This window comes from Xyrauchen texanus, chromosome 7, assembly GCF_025860055.1.
Source record: "Xyrauchen texanus isolate HMW12.3.18 chromosome 7, RBS_HiC_50CHRs, whole genome shotgun sequence".
Lineage (NCBI taxonomy): Eukaryota > Metazoa > Chordata > Actinopteri > Cypriniformes > Catostomidae > Xyrauchen > Xyrauchen texanus.
Window position 1 is genome coordinate 33,237,478 of NC_068282.1, and position 16,496 is coordinate 33,253,973.

The window sequence follows — 16,496 nt, forward strand, 5'->3', positions numbered from 1 at the left end:
AACCTTATTTTACATATTTAAAACACATACAATTTTTAAAAGAATATTTATTTCATAAACAGAGTTTCATTTTCTCATTTATCGTAATCATCACAGTACCATGCCTTGTGTTAACAAGTGTTGTGTATATAAGTTACAATGTTATGCTCATAAAGAATTATGTCATGTAGCCTACACTGTAGTACTAACAAATATACAACCATTAGTATAAATATTATAATTTGTATTTTTTTTTCTCTCATGCTGTCTACTTGTGAGGTCCTGAGTAGTCTTAATTTTACCATTTTCTTTACGTTTCCGATACCTGGAAAAGGAAAAATGAATGAAAGGTGAAATGCAGTAAGCACGGACATAAATACAAACTTTGGACTATGATAAAAATTGTTTAATTGTGTTTGTGTGTGCATGCGTATGTGAGTGATGTGTGTGAAAGAGAGTGTGTGTATGTAAAATGTAGTGTATACTGTACAATTATGTCAGCCTTCACATTTGCATGTCAGCATCAGTGTGTATGTACGTGTGTGTGTGTGTGTGTGTGTGTGTGTGTGTGTGTGTGTGTGTGTGTGTGTGTGTGTGTGTGTGTGTGTGTGTACGCACACACATGGGCATGTCTGTATGTGATGTGTGTGAAAGAGAGTGTGTGTGTATACAATATATACTGTACAATTATGTCAGCCTTCACGTTTTCGTGGGTGTGTGTGTGTACGCACATGCATGTCTGTGTGTGTACTTATGTTTCTGTGCGTCTGTCTATGTGGGAGTGAGTGCAAGTGTTGGTCAAACCAATGAATCCAAGTTATATTTTTCTAGAGATGCACCGATCGACAGGCCAGGGACTGGAATTAGCCGATTTTCCGCATGCTCGGCCGGATCGGTGACCGGCCGGTCAGCCTCACGTCTTTACAATTCCAACCCGGTCCGTTTTGTTGTCAGCGGGGCAGGCAATAACGTCACAGCCGCACGCAAAAATGTAATTGGCGTGGAAGATCTTCACTGTGAGTGAATACATACAGTTCGCAATTTGTAATAATTGTAAGGCCAAAGTAAACCGTGGGGGCACCACCACAATAACTTTCGGAACAACAAACCTAATTAGACACTTACAACACCATCACCCAGCTGAACATGCCCATTTAAAAAAAAAAAAAAGTGAAAGCGGGTAAAGCTTGTCAGAGCTCAGAGCCAGTCACAAGTCAGCAGCCTCTCTTAGCAATTACGAGGAAAATGATGAAATTCATGGCCCTGCGGATGACCAGCTGTTTTCCATAGTTGAGGACAGAGGGATCAGAAATCTGATAAATTTCCTCGATACAGAGTTGGAGGTTATTTTCCGACGTCGTGTTGCCCAAGTTGTTTAATCTCGTGTCATGTAACACACGCAGCCTGTGTTATCTGTCAACATTTGGGTACACAAATCCGGGAGAGGGGAAGTGGGGTGCTGGATGGCAGTGGCAGGCTAAATACTATACAAATTGTGCCGTTGTGATTTAAAGTGCTGAGTAACGTAATTTTCCCACCGTGTCCGATATTAAAATCAGCACATTGCAAAAGGCGTGGGCATTGTCGATATGGCTTCGGGAAATGAAACAAAATTTCTTCTTCTCCTCCCATCTACCAGTGATGCTTGATTTAACATCCCGCGTCTACTGCCTGCACAGATATCAACAGCGCAAATGGGTTGTAGGTTGCCAGGTTGAGGTCATAAACCTAAATAATTGTTTTGTTAGACGAGTAATAAAGAGAAAAAGGTCCATTTATAAAAATAGTGGAAAATGACATCTGTTATACAAAGCAACTCATTTGCAGTTAATTGTTATTTCTACCTCTTTCTAGTCACAGAGCACTTTATTTTGAGAGTTGTTTAAGTGAGAGAAGATCCTGTAACTTAGTGCAGTTTGGGGGAAATTGTAATGTTTAATAATTTATTTTATTATGAAAATAAAATGTTGCATTGAAGAAAGGTAGATTTTGTTTGTATATGCGGTCAATAATAGTTCTTAGAAAGAAAATTGGAAAAAATCGGTATCGGCAGGTCACACTTCCAAAAAATCAGAATCGGCCAAGAAAATTGCAATCGGTGCATCTCTAATTTTTTCCCTATTATCACCCTGTCCCCTGAATGAATCCAAGTTATATTTTTTCCCTATTATCACCCTGTCCCCTGACCTCTCTCTCTCCTTTCTTCTGTACTCCTCAAGTAACACTGCATTGCTGTATATTTTTTCCCTATGCTTTGCCAGCCTGTCTTTTGCTGATGCCCTTTTCTTTTCAACTGATTCTTGCCTGTAACAAAATACACAATAGTCATCTTGAATGTAACATTTCTTGAAAAAGACATAGAAATACATTGTTAAAATTTATAGTAGGTGGCCTATAATGCATTCATACTGCTTTTTGTGGAAGCACTTCATAAAAATGAAAAATTAGTGACCCCTGCTGGGGGGGTTGTAATAGCTATTTTGTTTACGCAATCTGTTCAAGAAGTGTTTAAGGCAAATATCAAGTTATATTGAAATGAGCAAGAGTTATAGTGCACGTCCCTCCTTCAGAAGTCTGTTTCTCATTACGAAACATTGAATATCTCCACCGCAACAGGCCTTCAATTGTTGCGGTGAATGATAATGGTGTTGCGGAGGATGAGCGACCTTAAACATTCTTGCTAACTGTGGAAGCTAAATGAGGGTTAGCTAAACTTTCCCTCTCTTTTTATATTTAGACCATAACGGGGTATATAGTAATCAAAAAATTTAAATGGCAACATTTTTTAAAACTTCACAAACTCATGTTTCAGTAATGAGAACTACAAAGTTGTGTAGGTAATATGACAAACAAAATTTTTACTTTTATTTGGAGAGAAAAAATAAGAACTGCTTACCTGGTAGCCATCATGAGTGTCACAGTCAATTATGTCCCTTCCAACAAAATTTCTTGAAAATGTTAGTTCCTTGAGGACTTAAACAATGATTGAAAATTGTTGCGGAGGATGAGAAAATTGGTCTTGGACACATTTATATTCCTTATTATTGTCACTACATTTAACATTGATCACCAAATACCACATGTTTCTTTACTGTAAATGTTTATAATATAACATGCACTGAAGCTTTTTATTTTTTATATTTTTTAATTATAAATATTTCCATCTCAAAGAACACAAATCCAGTCATGGACGCGTTGCGGTAATGATTTCCCCTTAAATGTGGAAAAAACAACAAAATTGTTTTTTAATGATGTCATTTGAAATCATGTGCAAAATAGTACATGAAGAGATGTTTATAACTGTATCCTTCTTATTTTGATAACATTTACTTTTATCATCAAAATGTTTCATGACACCTCATATGTCTAATTTCGCGACAATCACCCATCTGAGCTGCGCGAATCATCACATCATCATCAAGCGATGCACCAATCCTGAGTCACACGGTCCTTACAGCAGCAGCACAGCCATCAGGTGTGTTCGACATCGGCTGCTGCTGGATGTAACCGATCTGCGAGAGTTGCCGCGTGCAGGCGGGGAGGATCTGCAAACGGAGATATGAAGCCGGACCACTGATCTATATAACTGGATTGCTCATAGAATACTAAACTGCCAGCAGTAGGTGAAGCTACCGGAAGTGATCTGGCGGCCATCTTACTATTCCCTACCGACAGAGGGCATCGCGGCATGTGCAGCGTTTAACCGTGAAACAACACTCGCTTAAGGATGAGGCTAAAGAGCCCACAGGTTGTAATTTATGACTATGTACATATTAAACACACATTAGTCGTTATCCCCATGTAGAGTGGGCATAACGATCATAATCTTTAATAATCAACAGTAAAAATACAACACCAAAGTGTATTTATACCCCTTTTTAAAGCAAAGTTATCCATCTGCAGATTGTTACAGGATGCAATGTTTCTCTGCCTTCATAGTTTAAATCTGTTGATGCTCCTTGTTCATAATGTTGACAAATTATACATCTGCATAATTTGCCAACATTGTTAATCATTTTTGACTAGATTATATAGTAAATGTGAACTAATTTAGGGGGGTGTGGGGGTGCATGCACATCAACACATTTTACAGTTGTTCATATAAACGACTAGCTTTGTGTTATATTGTAACTACACAGTACCTCTTCAGAATAAATATAAACCAAATATAAATATGTAGTATAGTATACACACACACACACACAATATACAGTGTGTCTGCTATATATATATATATATATATACACACACACATAAATTAATTTACTTTTACTTAATGGAATTATCCATTTGCATTCATTTCTGGAATATGTACATCCCAGCTTGTGAGCATTTAATTATTTCAACAATCCCCTGATCTTTTAAATCATAATTAGAAATAAGTTTATTGACATATGCACACTCAAGGAAATCATACATATTTATTTGTTCAATAACAAAAGCTTCCAAGTACATACAAAAATGGACTTAAACTGAACAATACAATAAAAATTTGCAGATATGTGGGAACAAATCTGCTAATGGATTTAACAACAATCCCACATTATTCAGCTTTCAAAAGAATGGTAGCAAGACATGCCATCAGAGCTAGTGGCAACAGTTCTCCACCGGATATCACAGTGACACTGGAGGCAACATTTATTTAGTTGTGACATGATTTAGTACAAATATTAACTGTGTGTGTGTGTGTTTTATACTATTCATATGAACTGGGCATGGAATCAGAATGTGAATATTAAACGTTTTTGCAATGTGTAGTGAGTAAATGTTTTTCATCTATCATTCACAGAAAATGCTCTGAAAAAGAATGCACAATGCATTAACAGAGCTACTGGGATATGCAGGAAGATTGTGGGCCACTTCTCCCATAGTTGGAAGAAAAGAGTGGCCTTGAGGGAAGCACAACGAGAGCTCAACCTCCCAGAGCATGCCATGGTGACAGACTGCGCAACACGATGGGGTTCCACTCAGAAAATGATAGAAAGAGTCCTGGAGCAGCAAAGTGCATTGTCCAAGGTTCTCTCTACAGACCGCAAAGTGCGACACCTACTCCCTTCTTGGCAGGACCTGGAGGTCTTGGAATCTGTAAACAAGGCACTCAGCCCTCTACAGGACTTCACGGATGCCTTATCGGGTGAAAGTTATGTGAGCATATCTTGTGTGAAACCTGCTCTGCATCTTCTGAACACATCAGTGCTGGCTGAAGACGAAGCAGACACTGGCCTGACCAAGTCACTGAAATCCAACATTCTTAGCTACCTCAACAGCAAATATGAAGGCATTCAGGACTTGCTAAACTTCACCACTTTCCTAGACCCAAGGTTCAGAACACAACACATCTCTGAAGAAGAGACCCAGACCTTAAAGGAACGAGCCATATCTGAGTTGATCGTGAGTGAAACCACAGAGTTTACTGGTAAAAAATTATTCAATGTAACAAATTTCTAAAACATGTGCATTGTTTATTGTTTCAGGAAATTCACGGCCAGCAGTATGTAGCCCAAAGCCCTGCAGTGATGGAGAATAATAGCATAGATGTGGAAAGTCCACCTGCTGCTAAAGCCAAGAAGAAAACTCTGGCCAGTTTCCTTAAGGAAACCACATGCACAGCACCAAGAGCACCATTGTCATCCACATTTGATTCCATGGCACAGTTAAGAGAAGCAGTGGCCTCTGAACTCAATGTTTACATTTACATGCCATGTGTAGACCATGGAGAAGATCCACTGAAATGGTGGAAGACACACAAAGTCAGCTTCCCTAGGCTATGCAAACTAGCACAGAAATATCTGGGCATACAAGCAACAAGCTCTGCATCAGAGAGAGCTTTTAGTGCTAGTGGTAATGTTGTGACAAATCATCGCTCCTGTCTGAAACCAGAGAAAGTCGATATGCTTGTGTTTTTGTCAAAGAACCTCTAATGCGATAAGATTAACTGTTTAGAAAGAGGATTTGGAAGTACCAGTTGGTCATTTAAGATTTAGTGGTTTGGGTTTTCAACAGTTTATGCAGAGAGTATATGTTACATCCTGAGTAAATGTCCATGTTTGTTTGGACAAAAATGTTTAAAAAATGTTATTTTTGTGAAAATGTGTATATTTTTATTTGTCTTATTTATTTAGCTTTACTTTTGAGAAAATAAGTTTACATAAATGCAAATGTTCATTTTTGTATTTATTTTGAAAACATTTCTAGTTTTACAAATACACATTTTAGCATTATCACTAATCTGTGTGTGCATTTTCCTTTAAAACCCATCAAGTTGACTCATGATACAATTTATTATAATCGCAATCGCATATCGCAATATTGACCTCAATAATCGCAATATGACATTTTCCCCAAATCGTGCAGCCCTAGTTTTAAAGTTACTATACCTAGAATCTGCAAATTATATGTTGAATAAAAATACTGTATCGAAAGTCTAAAGTCTTTGCAATGTATTACTGATGTAATGGGTGGCTTTTGTAATCAATAGCTACTGTTGCTTGCCTTTTAATAATAATTATTATTATTTTGGTTTAAATAGAGAATTACTCATTCTGATAAAGAAATAATGGAGTTTTACTCCAATTTCAACACTTCTGTATACACTAATTATTTGATTAAAATCCCAATTCAACATAAAACACTGAAAATAAATGTTTGACTACATGTGTGTTCAGTTAGGCTACATGTATATAGTGAGTACAATTCCTCTTGTTCTAATTTAGAATGGTTCCAAAAATAGACAATTTTGTGGAGGATGTTGTCCCTCTCTACACTCTATCAGAATGTAGAGGTCATTTCAGGCTTTCCAAAGAACAAGTGGAGGTTTGTACTGGTTAATATAAAATTCATTGAACTATTACAAGTGTTAGCATGTTGTCTTGATAACCTATTTTTCTGCCTTTGCAGGATGTCATTACTACCTTTGGTCCTGTTTATATGAATTTACAACAGACCAAACTTCCACTCACAAACAGAGTTCTTGCCTGCCTTTGGTCATTGGCGAATCAGGAGTCATATCGTGGGGTGGCAGATAGATTCAACATGTCAAAATCCACTCTTGCCAAGCATCTCCATGAGTTTTGTTGCAATGTGAACACATACATGGCCCACCACATTTCCTGGCCCAGAGGTCAAAGACTGGAGATGTCAAAGTTAGGGTTTGACGCAGCAGGTTTCCCCAACACTGTATGTGCAGTGGATGGGTGTCACATTCCTATACTGAGACCCCACTGTGATAATCCCCTAGCATACATGAATAGGAAACAGTTTTATTCTGTAAATTTAACTGGGTTTTGTGACAGTCAGCGGCGCTTCTGTCACATCAGTGTGGATTACCCTGGGAGTTGGCATGATGCCAGAGCATTTCGCTTCACAGAAGTTTGATGTGTTCTTGAAGAAGATCCTCATTCCCTTGTTCCACAAGGAATGCACATAATTGGGGATTCTGCCTACCCTTTGTTGCCTCAACTTATGAGGCCTTATAGAGACAATGACCACTTGTCTGCTAGACAAAGATACTTTAACAGAAAGCTCAATGCAGCTCGCGTGGTCATTGAGCATGCATTTGGCATTCTAAAATCTAAGTTTAGGAGGCTCCATTGCCTGCAAATGAGAAGCATTTCCAATATCAGTTCAGCAGTCTCAGCCTGCTGCATTTTGCATAATCTTTGTTTAGAGCTCAGTGATCAAGTTGTTGTGGTAGATGATGGTGTTGATGATGAACCACACCCCCAGCAACCCCACAACTCTAATGCATGTCATTATAGAGACCAGATTTGTGGCCAGATTTAACTTGTATGTGTATACTAAACATACAAAAGTAAAGATTTGAATGTACAGAAATATTCAACAAATGATAAAAAAACAGATTTTGTGTTGAAATAAGGAAATTTATTTTATTGAACAAAATTAGTTTGTCATTAGAAATTGTGTTCTTTGGGAACATAAAAAAAAATACATAGTAGACATTTTGGGGAAAGGTGTAATTCAAAAGAGAAAACATCTTGACATTATCATTTTATTGAGGTTCATGTGGATTCTGTAATAGATGCATAATTTGCTCTTGTCTTTTTCCCATTTTCTTCAGCTCCTCCACAATTGTTCCCAAGCTGGTCACCATCTTTTTTTCGAAGGACCTTCTCCGCCTCTCCTTAAGTCGCCACCATCTCTCCAGATCTGGCCTTACCAGGGACTCAAGCACAGCAGTCCTTCTCTCTGCATGCTCTTCGTAAGCCTCCAGAAATTGTAAAGGTTGTGGTCGTCTTTGCCTGCTTGTGACGTTTGTATTTGGTATGGTAGAGGTTCCTGGCTGTTCATCCATACTAGCACCTGCTGGCTGGTCTTGAAGAGAAGACGTTGTGGGCATGCTTTGGGTGGAGGTCTCTTCCAAACCTAGAGGTGTGGAGTGAATGGTGCCAAGTGGTGCAGTACCGATCCCCGATGACCCAAATAACTCATCCATTAACTGGTGGGGGTGGATTTCAAATGTAAAATGAAAATGGCCAATGTAAGGCATGACAATGTTATTTCAGAAACATAAAGTAAAGCAGTCTTCAACTTACTGTATAGTACTCCCAGGTGATCTTCCCCTCCCCAGGTGCACGGCGCCTGTCTTTTACTCTCTTATAAGTGGTTAACATGTTTGCTAGGTTTTTTTCGAATTTTTTCACTTGACAAGTTGTAGCCCTTTTGTGAGAATGAGTTTTGTATTTTTTTATAGAACACCATTTTGTTCCTAAAATAAAGTTGCTGGTGAGTTTTTGTAAGGTCCAGTAGAAATAGTGTCATTTAAAATGGAGGGGATAAGGAGAGAAATAGATTAACACTACAAAACAAAGAAAATGTAATTTAACCACAGTATTGACATTTATCTTCCTTACAGTATTTGATATAATACCTTGAGATTCATGCCTGTCTGACTGGAAGGAGGGGGATGAAGGTTGAATGGATGCTGAAGGGTTTCCACACACTGCACCAGGTTGCAGAGTGGCAGGCGGTGGGTCCTTGACAGTGGAGGTAAGTAGTACAGGGGGCCTAGTGGTAGTAATCGGGTACTGGCTGGTTGATGGTGGAGGTGGTACAGGGGGCCTAGTGGTAGTAATTGGGTACTGGTTGGTTGATGGTGGAGGTGGTACAGAGGGCCTAGTTGTAGTATTGGGGCACTGGCTGGTTGATGGTGGTTTCACAAAACTGAGGTTTAGGGGTACTGGCGACCTAGTGGAGGTAGTGAGACATGGAATAGGAGGTTGGAGGAGCTTTGCAGCACAAGCTGGGCCACTGAGGAGAGCTGGTTGGAGAGAAGATTGTAGATGTGGTCAGTGTCACTCAAGAAATATTTCCAGTATATTCTTGGTCATTAAGTAAATGTGTACCTTTTGTTTCAACAGCTGATACTTGCTCCATGACAGAAGAAAGGAACATTTGATCTGGGGGAATAAATGATAAATAAAACACTTGCACAAATCATTGGTGCCTTGTAATTATTTCACAGTTATGCGGTTTCCTTACCATTCTTCATCCTTTCAGCGATGTCATTGGAAACTGTTAGCATGACAACATTACCTTTGCTGTCTAACACATTAATGGTTACGTTGTCCATTTTGTTGTGTGTTACATAGGGTAGTGCAGGTTCTTTATATATCCTAAGGAACCATGGGACCATAGCCAACACCAGTTCCATTCACTATTACTAATAGTTAGCAACAAATGCAATTACCCTTTTAAGTCAACTTTCAGTTTTGGCTCAACATTAATTAGCAGTGATTTCCATTGTTTTCATGATTTAGTGATTAAGTAACTTTATGTATTAACCATGGACCATGGTATTAACACACTTTTGAGATGTGTGTGTATAAGTGGTGTTTTGGAAGGGGGTCTTCCAAAACAAGATAACATATTGGATATATACTTTAGCAGTTTGACATGGGTGTTTCTGCTAATACAAAATCATAAAATAACCTATAAAAAAAAAAAGGTTTCAGCACAGGATTTACAGTACCCTCCAGATGAGCTCTTTTTAACATTTGAGACAAAACACCATTCATTTTCTTATACAGAAAAGCACAATTCTGTTGGATTTATATTGTGATTTAGACCAACTCTTTGAAAGTGAACAGAATGTTGTACTGTTGTTAAGTTGAAGATATAGCAAGTTGTTAGCAGTTTGTTAACCACATGCAGGTGAAGTATGACCACAGCAAAATAAACTAGAGAATATGAAGAAACCATATGAACAAATGGAAGAACAATGTATTATGCATCATTTGTATAGGAGCATACATTTATGACCACATTAGATTGTATGTTTTTAAGATTAACATTTGAGTTATTAATAATGCTCATTTGAATAGGTTATGCAGCTGAATACTGTAAAAGGTCTGTATGAAAAAGTCATGCAAAATAAACATACACAAACCCTTTATTAACAATAAAGTAAATACAGTAAAACAATATCTAATAAATATGATTTTTAAGATAAAGACGACATAAAAAGGTATTGAACTGTTTTAAAAGTCGCAATAAACTTGAAACGCACGTCATCGGTGTTGTCAGTGAATCCGGCCAATCGTGGATCAGCTGTGTCGTCATCAGAACCTGTGCAGCTGCTCTTGAGAAGCTGCGCTGGCTGAGTCCTCCGGCTACTCTCGAATCGCTCTCGCGGTACTTTGATGGCATACGTCACAGTCACATGACGTCGGCGCTGTATCAAGTCGGACAAAATTTCTAACCGGCATGCACTGCTTCAAGTCAGCCGCCGATCGGTCTGCGCAGAGCTGCATGAAGTCGAACAAGCCTATCGTAAACACCTCGACTGCACAGGCCTCCTCGCAGTCAAACATTTTTTTTTTTACACTTCTGTAACAAAATTGTAATTAAAACTGTACAAATATAACAACAATATGTACAGTGTCATCTAAAACAAAGAAGAAAATAACAATAAATGAAAAATAGAAGATACAAAAAAAAAAACAAAAAAAAACTCAAGAGGGTGAGATATGTTATACATCACTTAGAGCAGGCCTAAATAAAGTAAGGTCATTACAAATTAAAAATGTTTTTAACGCCTTCTTATTAACGGAGGACGAGATGGTGTTAAGGTACATTTCAAACTCTTTCAAAAATACAATAAAGATTGGTTTGTTGTTGGTGAATTTACATTTATGGATATCAAATTTGACAATAAAAAAATTAAATTAGTTACAAAGCAGGTTTTTTTTTTTTAATGGGATCAGAATCAAAGTATCCAAAAATAATGTATTTAAAAGTTACTGATATATCTTGCTGAGTATTGTCTTTAATAAAAGTTTCAATATTCTCCCATAGTCATTTAGTATAGAAACAGGACCAAAATAAATGATAAACAGTTTCAGTGTGAACTTGGCAAAATGAGCATCTTGTGTCAATATTACTTTTATATTTAATCATAAAATATTTAGCAGGGTAAAATTTATTTATTATTTTGAAGGATACTTCTTTTACTTTATTCGTTAAAAAATATTTTTGTGGTAAGGACCAAATCTTTTCCCAATTTAAATTTTTAATTAGATTATTCCAGTAAGAGGTTGCAGGAGAGACAGAAACTATATCCATAAGAAAAAGGGATCTAACTTTATTATTTCTATCTTTTTTTCCTGAAAAACATATTTTACCAATAGGAGTTTTAGTTGGCTCAGGAAAAGTATTAATTATTGTAGGAGAGTAAAGGCAGTTTTTAAAGAGGATACATATTCCTGTTGGTATAGCTCCCATAACTATGGCAAACTCCTTGGGGGTAACTGGAATACTGTATCTAGAAAGAAATTCTGTGTACGTCATTAAAAAAACTTGGTTGTTAAAAAGCTGACAAACTAAAAATAAACCGTTATTAAACCATTTATCATAAAATAAAGATCTATTTTTTAATAAGATTTTTGATTATTCCAAATAAACAAATTATGGGGGGAAAAATTGTGTTTATATATCAAAGCCCATGCCAAAAGTACCTGTTGATGGAAATTTGAAAGTTTGACAGGAATTTTTGATATGTTGTAATTGCACATCAGTAAAAATCTTATACCCCCAATATGAGAAAAAACTTGTTGTGGGAAGATATTCCAGATGGAGTCTTGGTTTTTCAAATACCGGTTAAGCCAATTTATTTTAAAAGTATTATTTAAAGAATTAAAGTCAATCAAATTTAAGCCACCTTTGTTATAGTAGTTTAGAATAACTGATTTCTTCATATAGTGGATTTTATTTTTCCAGACAAAATCTGTCAGATCTCTATCAATTACTTTAGCTGTGGATTTATCAACATACAGAGATTGGGCAGCATAGGAGAGACGTGAAAGCCCCTCGGCTTTGGTGAGCAAAATTCTTCCTTTAATAGACAAATCCCTTTGAAGCCAGCAGTTGAGTTTTTTCTTTGTTTTAACAATAATTGGGTTAAAATTAGTTGCACATCTATTTTTAACTTTAGTTATTTCTATACCAAGATATTTAACAGAGCTTTTAACAGCTATGCCATATAATGAGGAAACACTACAATTTTTAATGGGAAATAATTCACATTTATCTGTATTCAGACTTAAACCAGAAGCTTTAGAAAATGTTTGAAGAATATTCAAGGCTATAGGGATTTGAGAAGAATCTTCCAAGAACAACCATGTGTCATCAGCTAATTGACTAATGATTAAATTTGTGGATCCAACAGTGATGCCTTTTAGGCTGCTCCTTTTAATATGCAAATTCAGAAATTGTACTGCAATTAAAAATAAATAAGGAGACACTGGACATCCCTGTCGAACACCACGATCAAGGAAAAATCTGGGAGAGGTACCGCTTTTTAGTTTAATAGAACTATTTCCATTTATATACAACATTTTCACCATCTTACAGAATGAATCACCAAATCCAATGTTTTTAAGTGCTTGAAAAAGAAAATCGTGTTCTAAAGTATCAAAAGCTTTGTAATAGTCTAAGAAAAGAATGAAGCTATCATTATTAATTATATCAGAATAGTCTAAAATATCTAATATTAATCTTATATTGTTAGATATATGTCTATTTTGCATAAAACCAGATTGTGCTTCATCAATAATAGAATGTAATACTCCTTTTAATCTTTTGGCTAGTACTAAAGCAATTATTTAATAATCATTGTTTAATAACGTAACTGGACGCCAGTTATCTATTAAAGTAATATTTTTATTTGGTTTAGGAATTAAAGTGATCAACCCTTGGCATAAAGTAGGAGGGAGAGATAAGTTGTTTATGCTTTCCTTAAAGACATTTAACAAAAAAGGAGCTATGTTTTCACAGAATGCATGATAGAATTCTGACGTTAGACCGTCTGTACCAGGGGATTTATTCATTTTTAATGATTTAATTGCTTCATCAATTTCTTTTAAGGTAATGGGAGAGTCACAAAAGGTTTGATCAGTGTTACCTAATTGATTAATGGAAAATGACGATTCAAAAAAATTATGAGCATGTTGTTTGCTAAATTTAGATGTGTATAAATTGTGATAAAATTTGGCACAAAAATTAGCAATAACTTTTTGGTCTTCACAAAGATTTCCATCAATCATAAGCTTTTCAATCTGATTTTTTTCCATTTGTTGTCTTTCCAATCTAAAGAAATAAGAAGAATTCTGCTCACCTTCCTCAATCCATTTTTTCCGTGATCTAACAAATGCCCCCTCGGCTTTTTGTTTATAAACCTTATCCAATGCATTTTGAAGATGAGTAAGCTCAACATTTTCCACATCAGACAGAATAATTTTAGATAGAAGATTTGAGATTTTACATATTATATTACTTTCCTTTGTAATGTACATATTATATAACTTTTCCTTATTTTCTTTTTCCCAATAATTAGTGATTATATTCTTAATTTTATCTTTTACTTCCTTATATTTAAGCAATGAATTGTTCAATTTCCAATAGGAGGTAGATCTTTGCAAATTAGCAGTATCTGAAAGAGGAATGGAGATAGATATGCATTTGTGATCAGAGAGAGGTGATGGAATAATATTAGAGGAAACATTATTTAAATTTCTAGAGATAAGCCACATATCAATACGAGATTGGTTCGAAAGAGAATTATTGCTCCAAGTAAATTTTTTTTTGAGAAGGATGAGTTTCTCTCCAACTGTCAAGTAAGGAAAATCGTTGCATAAAACTTTTTAAGTACAAACTTGAGTTATCCGATGACTTTGGAGGCCATCTATCTAAGGTGTTATCCAAAACCACATTAAAATCCCCTCCAAAAACTAAAAAATAATTTGGGTATTTAGTTAGCAATTTCAACACCTGTTCTTCTACTTGATCAATAAGTTTTTCGTTGTCTCTGTGTTGATTAAAACCATAAACATTTACGATAATACCAATTACATTTGAAAAATCCAGAACAAGGCAATTATATCGACCACCTGGATCACATACAGAGCAAACAATCTTCCCATTAAAACGGTTTTTAAGAATACAAACACCAGCTGAGTTACTTGTTCCATGAGCCATCCATAAATCAGATCCCCACTGAGATCTCCAAAAAACATAATCCTCTTTAGTTGAATGGCATTCTTGCAAAAAACAAAAGTCAGATTTAAATTGTTTAAGAATCAAAAAAATTGCTTTCCTTTTTGTAATGTTTCTTAACCCTCTAGTATTAAAAGAAATAATAGAAAGAGACATAAGTAAGAGAAGAAAAAAAATACAAGCTATAGCCTATGCTATAGTGATAAATTGAATCGGTCTCTAAAAGTGTGTTAAATATACACACAAACCGATGATGAGAACAGCAAACTCTATACTAGTACAAATATATAGTGCAAATCAGAATTTAGATTTCAATCTTCATAGAACATGAATAATCGTATCTCGTAGTACAATTCTTATTTCTGCAGTGCAAATAATACAATACTAGAACTAACTAGATGTATCTTCCTTATTTGTTTTCTTCCATGGGGAGCAAAATTAAAATAACAAATTCCTGATATTAGTGTGCTTTCAGACCCCCCAGAAAAAAAGTTTAATTAGCAATACATTCACATAACTATATAAATTAACTTAGAGTGACAGCGATTATTTATTCGTTAAAGGTACTAATTGGTCTAAACTAAATTTTTCCTTCTTTCTTTTCCCCCTTTTTGTATAAACAAAGTAATAAAACTTAAGGAAGGCAAAAATCTCGAGATTCAACAGACTCTCGTTAGCCCCCTGGTTCAGTACAAATTACAAACAGGCTTCAACCATATCATCAACTTGAAAATTCAGGCTGGAGGGAAAATTTCGACTCCTTCTACAAACGCCCTACCTCCAATAAAGTAAGCACGTTTGTTGTTTGTCTTGCTTTTTCCACTACCGGCCATAGTTTGTTCCTCCTCTCTTTATCTGCTGGAGACAAGTCCTCTGTTATTTTCAGGCAATTTTCCCTGAGAAAGGCAGACTCCTTCGCTGCTCGCCACACAGCGTCACGAAAGAAACGAGAGGCAAACTGAAAAATAATTCCTCTAGTTTTATTCGGTTGTTTTCGACCAAGCCGGTGCACAGTATCAATGGCGTTCAGAAGTTTATCTTTGTCCTCTGGCAAGAGTTGCTGACACAGCTGGATGATCTGTTGCCTAACATCTTCTTTCTCCTTCTCTGGCACTCCGTAGACTCTTAAATTCCACCGTCGCGAATAACTTTCCAGATGTGCTAGTCTTCTCTCTTGCTCATTGGTAGTCTGATCCACTTTGACCACCTTGGCCTCCACCGCTCCATATTTGAGTTTCAGACTGTTAACTTCTTCACTCATAAATTCGATGGCTTGACACTAGTGATTTGCCTGGTGTTTTCGTTTATCACCTCATGTTGGTAATCGCACGTGTATTTTCTCCTATAATTTTTTCCAGGGAATCAGACCGAGTGTTTATCAATTTCGAGAGTGCTCCTAGTTGAGAGAGGACGTCAGCAATGTCAGAACGCTCAGTCTTCCGTTGTTTGGCTGCAGGTGATTTGCAAGGCGTATCTAAAAGTGCAGAAAATTCCTCCTCGCGCAACATGAAATCATCAGATATTACATCCATGCCTGTCTTGACGTAATCATGTAGATTTACTGCACCAGGAACACTGGAAACTTGCTGCGTTTCACTATTGGTAACGGTAGCAGGATTAGCATTCGGCTGCGCAACGCCCTTGTTTTTTCTTTTTTCGGACTTGCCCATTGTGTTACTCTCTAATAAGTAGTGATGTGTCCTCCCGTATCGAGGCTTCGAAGCGTGTGTCGAGTAATCCGGGATGATTTCTGTGAAGCGCGTATCGAGGCTTGTGTCGGTGAAGTATGTGGTGACGTTTGAAGCCTCGCGAGCCGCCTGTACCACGTGACTGCTTCAGGAAGTGGTTCGCGGTTTGGCGGTCTATTTGAAATATAAGTGCCAGCAAAATGCAATGGATTCCCCCTCACATTTTGTGGACTTGGGACTTTGCGAGTTTGTTAGCGATCTATTCAAGCTTCTTTTTTTTGTGATGGAACCAGCAAGAAAAAGGAGATTTTCCCCTGTCTG

The 16,496-nt window shown here is 36.7% G+C and overlaps 1 long non-coding RNA gene across 1 annotated transcript; it reads left to right on the forward strand.

Moving 5' to 3' along the window:
* The first annotated feature begins 8,443 nt into the window (after positions 1-8,443).
* Positions 8,444-9,348, forward strand: LOC127646957 (uncharacterized). The gene is made up of 3 exons (XR_007970984.1): positions 8,444-8,476; positions 8,852-9,043; positions 9,098-9,348. It is a non-coding gene; the product is annotated as an uncharacterized LOC127646957 (long non-coding RNA).
* Positions 9,349-16,496: the final 7,148 nt, after the last annotated feature.